The sequence below is a fragment of the Mandrillus leucophaeus genome, unplaced genomic scaffold (genome assembly GCF_000951045.1).
Source record: "Mandrillus leucophaeus isolate KB7577 unplaced genomic scaffold, Mleu.le_1.0 Scaffold14, whole genome shotgun sequence".
NCBI lineage: Eukaryota > Metazoa > Chordata > Mammalia > Primates > Cercopithecidae > Mandrillus > Mandrillus leucophaeus.
In genome coordinates, this window is record NW_012101365.1 from 1,511,021 (window position 1) to 1,518,342 (window position 7,322).

A 7,322-nucleotide genomic window follows, 5' to 3' on the forward strand; every position below is an offset into this window, starting at 1 on the left:
GTAAATGAATGTTAGTGCAGTAATTGTTTGAAATAATGCCTCATCCAGTGTTAGATCAGTAGCTCTACATGATCTATACAGTCCAGAATTCTTTCTCTAATTGTCCCAAAGGGGGACATTGCGGAGGCAGAGTTAGGGGGACCACTTCTAGTGGTTAGGGACAGATAAATAATAGGCAGTATAGCGCATGAAAGAAAACACACACTTGGAAGCCAGAGACTTGTGTCCTAGTCAAAATTCTGGCATTAATTATGTGACCTTGGACAGGCCTTCTAACTACTCTGAAATTTATCAGTCAAAATAAGATGTTTCTTTTTTTTTTGAGACAAGGATTTGCTCTTGTTGCCCAGGCTGGAATGCAGTGTTGCAGTCTTAGCTGACTGCAACCTCCACTTCCCAGATTCAAGTGATTCTCAGCCTCCAGAGTAGCTGGGATTTTTTTTTTTTTTTTAAGTAAAAATGGGGTTTTACCATGTTGCCCCAGGCTGGTCTTGAACTCCTGACTTCAGGTGATCCATTTGCCTCAGCCTCCCAAAGTGCTAGGATTACAGGCGTGAGCCACTGCGCCCAGCCCAAATGAGATGTTTCTAAATCTAAAGTTTCTTCTGCTTCTGCATTTCTGTGGATCTCATTTGAAATTTTTCAAGGAAGGGATTTTATCGTTTGTTCAGAGATGGCTTTATTTTTATTAATACCCATAAAACGTTTGTGTATTTGCTTCTTCCTCTTTCTCCTTTTGATCACATTTTAGCTGCTCATCTAGAGGATCTCTGGCCAGTATTCCTTTTTATTGTATTGATAACAATTCTTAATGGCTGGCCTCTCTTGTGTACAATGAGCCAATATTCTTTTTTGTTCTATATTTTTGTATCTTCCCCTTTCCTGAATAAAGCATGTTTAGAGTCTCAAAGAAATCCTCTCCACAAAGACATGTTCCCCCCCTCCAGTGTGGATAGACACAGGGTAAGAGTTTGGATGAAACTTTTGTAAATAGTAGTGTTCTTGGCATAAATATGAATTAAATAGTTTTTTTATATTTAAAGAACTAGTTAAATATGTGCTTCTTACTAAGGTTAGGTATTTTTTGCCAAGATAACAACGATAAAAGCATTTTGTGGGAGAAATTGACCTTAAAATTTCGGGATAATTCAAGAAATGTCTGCAGAAAATTGATTTGTGATCTTAATTTTTGTATTAGTCCTTTGAGGTTTTTTTGTTTGTTTGTTTTTTGTAAAGCTCCTCATCTGTTTTGGACAAGTCCAAAGTAAATGGTTGGGCTCTTATATCTGTTTTACCCTTATTTTTCCTATTAAGTAATGGTTTAAGAATCTATCAAGCACCGTAATTTGTTGTTAAGTAGCTAGTGCTTACAGGATTCCATTAAATTCACTTTAATAAGTCTATGAAGTTCTTATGAAAAACTTGTATCAGGGATGTGTTTGATTTGTTTCTTTGTTTAATTCAGTGTTTAACCCTAGGTATGCTATATACCCATAAATAAGATACTGTTGTAAGAGATAGTATGGTTTGGTGGGAAAAGCACAAGTTTTTAGATAGAGATCAGTTCTGCTATCTACCATTATGTTGTAACCTTTCTGACAGGGCTGCTGTCGTGCACGACTTTGGGAGCCATCATTTATTTTTGTGGTGTTCCAGAAAGTGTCATTTTCATAAACCACAGTGTGATTAGTGCCCCCTGTTAATAATGCAATGATGGCCTTGCTCTCTGAGCCTCAGTTTTATCTATAAAATGGTACCTAGAAGAGTCAGATGATTTCTTAGAATCCCCTAAATTATTAAGGTGAAGGTGAAAGATGATTAAAGCGTGTTATCTCCTAAGCTATGGCTTAGGAGATTTTCCGAAGCTCACAGTTCTAGGCACAGAAAGTCTCCATTCTGCAATGCATTTCAACCTGTATTGAGCAACACTCCAGTTCAGCCTGTATTGCTATGCTACATAGAGTTTGCCTGGATTATTATAGCTTTCTTAATAATTTTGTTTATGATCCACTCTCTCCAGCCCACTACACAGCAGCCAGCTACCTAAATTTCATATCTGAGTACATCCTTATATTTACTTACAACATACTATTTGTTTGCCATAGTAGAGTATTAAGCTTATTTGATTTTCTTTTTGCTTTCTCATAGTGCCCAATGTGCAGTCTACTCAACATCATAATATGTAACGTTTTTGAACTACTGACTATTGAATACAAACTTATTTAATTCTCAATCCAGTGGGGCAGATATTATAATCCCTATCTTATTTCTTTTTTTGAGACGGGGTCTCTATCACCCAGGCTGGAGTGCAGTGGCACAGTCTTGGCTCACTGCAACCTCTTCAAACAATTCTCCTGCCTCAGCCTCCCAGGTAGCTGGGATTACAGGTGCCTACCACCATGCCTGGCTAATTTTTGTATTTTTAGTTGACATGGGGTTTCACCATGTTGGCCATGCTGGTCTTGAACTCCTGACCTCAAAATGATCTGCCCACCTCAGCCTCCCAAAGTGCTGGGATTACAGGCATGAGCCACCGTGCCTGGTCTATAATCCCTGTCTTAAAGAAGAACGAAAAAAAAAGGTTTAAGGAAATTGGCAAAAGGCCAAACAACTAATTGGTGGGGAACCAGGATTCTAATCAAAAGCTATCAAATCCCAGGGTCTAAACTTATCACTCCATACCACTCAACAAATACTTATTGAAGTGAAAATTATGTTTACATAGCCTCTCCAGTTAGACATTCTCACCAATTAGTATCACTCAATATTAGCCTGAAAGTCAAAATTGTCATAAGGATTGTTCAGGGTCTAAGGATTTTCTTTTTTAAATAAGTAGGGTTTGTAATTTTTGCATGTATCAGGAGTTGACTTTTATAAAGTTAATAATTGAATATTTTGCATACTTCAGGATGTTTCATAGCAGCATTTGGGCAAAAATTCTTGGGTTATGTATGTTGATCTTGACACTGGTGTTTCTTAAAATTTTGCTACCTTTTAGGCATACCTTGTTAAAGAAGAACTATAAACCTGAACAAGGTAGTGAATTTATCTTGCAGCCATACTTTTTCTGTGTTTAAAATCAAACTATTCAACACAAACTATTAGAACTAATAAAGGAGGCTGGGTGTGGTGCCTCACACCTGTAATCCCAGCACTTTGGGAGGCTGAGGTGGGCAGATCACTTAAGGAGGTCAGGAGTTTGAGGCCAACATGGGGAAACCTCATTTCTACCAAAAATACAAAAAAATTAGCCAGATGTGGTGGCACACACCTGTAGTCCCAGCTACTTGGGAGGCTGAGGCATGAGAATCACCTGAACCTGGGGTGCAGAGGTTGCAGTGAGCTGAGATCACACCACTGCACTCTAGCCTGGATGACAGAATGAGGCTCTGTCTCCAAAAAAAAAAAAAAAACTAATAGTCGCGGTGGCTCACGCCTGTAATTCCAGCACTGTGGGAGGCCAAGGTGGGTGGATCACCTGAGGTCAAGAGTTCGAGACCACCCTGGCCAACATGGTGAGACCCCATCTCTACTAAAAATACAAAAATTAGCCAGGCGTGATGGCGCCTGTAATCCCAGCTACTCACGAGGCTGAGGCAGGAGAATTGCTTGAACCCAGGAGATGGAGGTTGTAGTGAGTCCAGATCGCACCATTGTACTCCAGCCTGGGCAACGAGAGCAAAACTCTGTCTCACAAAGGAAAAAAAAAAAAAAAAGGCCGGGCTTGGCTAATTTTTTTGTATTTTTGTAGAGATATCACCATGTTGGCCAGGCTGGTCTCAAACTCCTGACCTCGTGATCTGCCTGCCCCGGCCTCCCAAAGTGCTAGGATTACAGGTGTGAGCCACCACGCCAGGCCTTAATTGCATTTCTGTACACTTACAAAGAATAATCCAAAAAGGAAATTAAGGAAACCATTCGATTTACAATAGCATCAATACGAATAAAATACTTAGAAATAACCAGTGATGTATGGTGACAGTATGTACACTGAAAACAAATAATTAGACATCCTGTGTTAATACACTGGAAGACTTAAGATGTCAGTACTACTCAAGGTGATCTACAAATTCAATGCAATCCCTGTCAAAATCCCAATGATGTTTTTTTGAAGAAATAGAAAAACTCATCCGAGAATTCATATGGAATCCCGAGACCCAAAATAGCCAAAAGCGTTGGAAAAGAACAACAAAGTTGGAGGACTAACACTTCCTGATTTAAAAGCTTATTTATTAAAAGCTACAGCAATATGGGCCAGGTGTGGTGGCTCATGCCTGTAATCCCAGCACTTTGGGAGGCCATGGCAGGCGGATCACGAGGTCAGGAGATCGAGACCATCCTGGCCAACATGGTGAAACCCGTCTCTACTAAAAATACAAAAATTAGCTGCGCATGCTGGCGCGTGCCTATAGTCCCAGCTACTCGGGAGGCTGAGGCGGGGGAATCCCTTGAACCAGGGAGTTGGAGGTTGCAGTGAACCAAGAAGATCACGCCACTGCACTCCAGCCTGGCGACAGAGCAAGACTCCATCTCAAAAAAAAAAAAGCTACAGCAATTAAAACCATGTGGTACTGGGCATAAAGACGTATAAGACATATAGACCGGGCCGGGCGCGGTGGCTCAAGCCTGTAATCCCAGCACTTTGGGAGGCCGAGACGGGCGGATCACAAGGTCAGGAGATCGAGACCATCCTGGCGAACACGGTGAAACCCCGTCTCTACTGAAAATACAAAAAATTAGCCGGGCGGGGTGGCGGCGCCTGTAGTCCCAGCTACTCGGGAGGCTGAGGCAGGAGAATGGCGTGGACCCGGGAGGCGGAGCTTGCAGTGAGCTGAGATCCGGCCACTGCACTCCAGCCTGGGCAACAGAGCGAGACTCTGTCTCAAAAAAAAAAAAAAAAAACAGACCAATGGTATAAAATAGAGTCCAGAAATGAGTCCTCACATGTATGGCCAAATGCTTTTCAAGAAGGGTGCCAAGACCATTCCGTGGAAAAAAATCTTCAACAAATGGCACTGGGAAAACAATATCCACATGCAAAAGAATGACAGGTCCTTTACATCATATACAGAAGTTAATTCAAAATGAGGCCAGGTGCAGTGGCTGATGCCTGTAATCCCAGCACTTTGGGAGGCTGAGGTGGGTGGATCACTTGAGGTCAGGAGTTCCAGAGCAGCCTGGCCAACATGGTGAAACTCCATTTCCACTAAAAATACAAAAATTAGCCTGGTCTGGTGGTGGGTACCAGCTACTTGGGAGGCTGAGGCAGGAGAATCTCTTGAACCCAGGAGTCAGAGGTTACAGTGAACCTAGATTGCGCCACTGCACTCCAGTCTGGGCAACAGAATGAGACTCTGTCTCAAAAAACCTCAAAATGACCAAAGATGAAAACCTAAGATACAAAACTTGAAAGAGGGCCAGGCAAGGTGGCTCACGCTTGTAATCCGAGCACTTTGGGAGACTGAGGAAGGAAGATCCCTTGAGCCTGTAATATAGTGCCCAGGAGTTCAAGACTCCTGGGCAACATGGCAAAACCTCATCTTTACAAAAAAGAGCTGAGCATGGTGGCACCTGCCTATAGTCCCAGAGTCCCAGCTACTCAGGAGGCTGAGGTGGGAAGATCACCTGAGCCCAGGGAGGTCAAGGCTGCAGTGAGCTGTGATTGTGCTACTGCACTCTAGTCTGGGCAATAGAGTGAGATGCTGTCTCAAAACAAAACAACAACAAAAAAACACGGCCAGGCGCGGTGGCTCACACCTGTAATCCCAGCATTTGGGACGCCGAGGCGGGCAGATCACGAGGTCAGGAGTTCAAGACCAGCCTGGCCAACATGATGAAACCCCATCTCTACAAAAATTAGCCGGGTGTGGTGCCATGCACCTGTCGTCCCAGCTACTCAGGAGGCTGAGGCAGGAGAATTGCTTGAACCCGAGAGGCAGAGGTTGCAGTGAGCCGAGATCGTGCCACTACACTACAGCCTGCTGGGCGACAGGGTGAGACTACGTCTAAAAAACACACACACACACACACACACACACACACACACACACACACACACACACACACACATATATATCTGAGTTCCTTCAATAGTTTCTTTTTTCTTTTTAGATGAGTTTTGCTCGCTCTTGTTGCCCAGGCTGAAGTGCAGTGGTGTGATCTCGGCTCACTACAACCTCCGCCTCCTGGGTTCAAGTGATTATCCTCCCTCAGCCTCCCTAGTAGCTGGTATTACAGGTGCGCACCACCAAGCCCAGCTCATGTTTTGTATTTTTAGTAGAGATGGGGTTTCACCATGTTGGCCAGGCTGGCCTCGAACCCCTGACCTCAGGCGATCAACCTGCCGCAGCCTCCTAAAGTGCAGGGATTATAGGTGTGAGCCACTGCACTCCTCCTCTATAGATTCTTGAAAGTGTAGTTACTGGCTGAAAGAGTCATGAACATTTTTAGAACTCTTCATGCATATTGTAAAATTGCTTTTCAGAAAGAATATGCCAGTTCCGAGTACCTACAGCATAGATAAAGAGAATTCCTAGCTGGACGCAGTGGCTCACACCTGCAATCCCAACACTGTGGGAGGCCGAGGTGGGCGGATCACGAGGTCAGGAGATTGAGACAGTCCTGGCTAACATGATGTATCCCCGTGCATACTAAAAGAACAAAAAATTAGCCGGGCGTGGTGGCACGTGTCTGTAATCCCAGCTACTCGGAAGGCTGACGCTGGAGAATCGCTTGAACCCGGGAGGCGGAGGTTACAGTGAGTCGAGATCACGCCGCTGCACTCCAGCCTGGGCGACAGAGCAAGACTCAGTCTCGCGGTGGCTCAAGCCTGTAATCCCAGCGCTTCGGGAGGCCGAGACGGGCGGATCATGAGGTCAGGAGATCGAGACTCATCCTGGCGAACACGGTAAAAACCCGTCTCTACTAAAAATACAAAATAATTAGCCGGGCGTGGTGGCGGGCACCTGTAGTCCCAGCTACTCAGGAGGCTGAGGCAGGAGAATGGCGTGAGCCCAGGAGGCGGAGCTTGCAGTGAGCGGAGATCGCGCCACTGCACTCCAGCCTGGGGGACACAGCGAGACTCCGTCTCAAAAAAAAAAAAAAAAATAGCCGGGCGTGGTGGCGTGCGCCTGTAATCCCAGCTACTCAGGAGGCTGAGGCAGGAGAATGGCTTAAATCCGGAGGCGGAGGTTGCAGTGAGCAGAGACGGCGCCACTGTACTCCAGCCTGGGAGACAGAGCAAGACTGTATAAAAAAAAATAAAAGCCGGGGGCCTGGCGCAGTGGTTCACGCCTGTAATCCCAGCACTTTGGGAGGCCGAG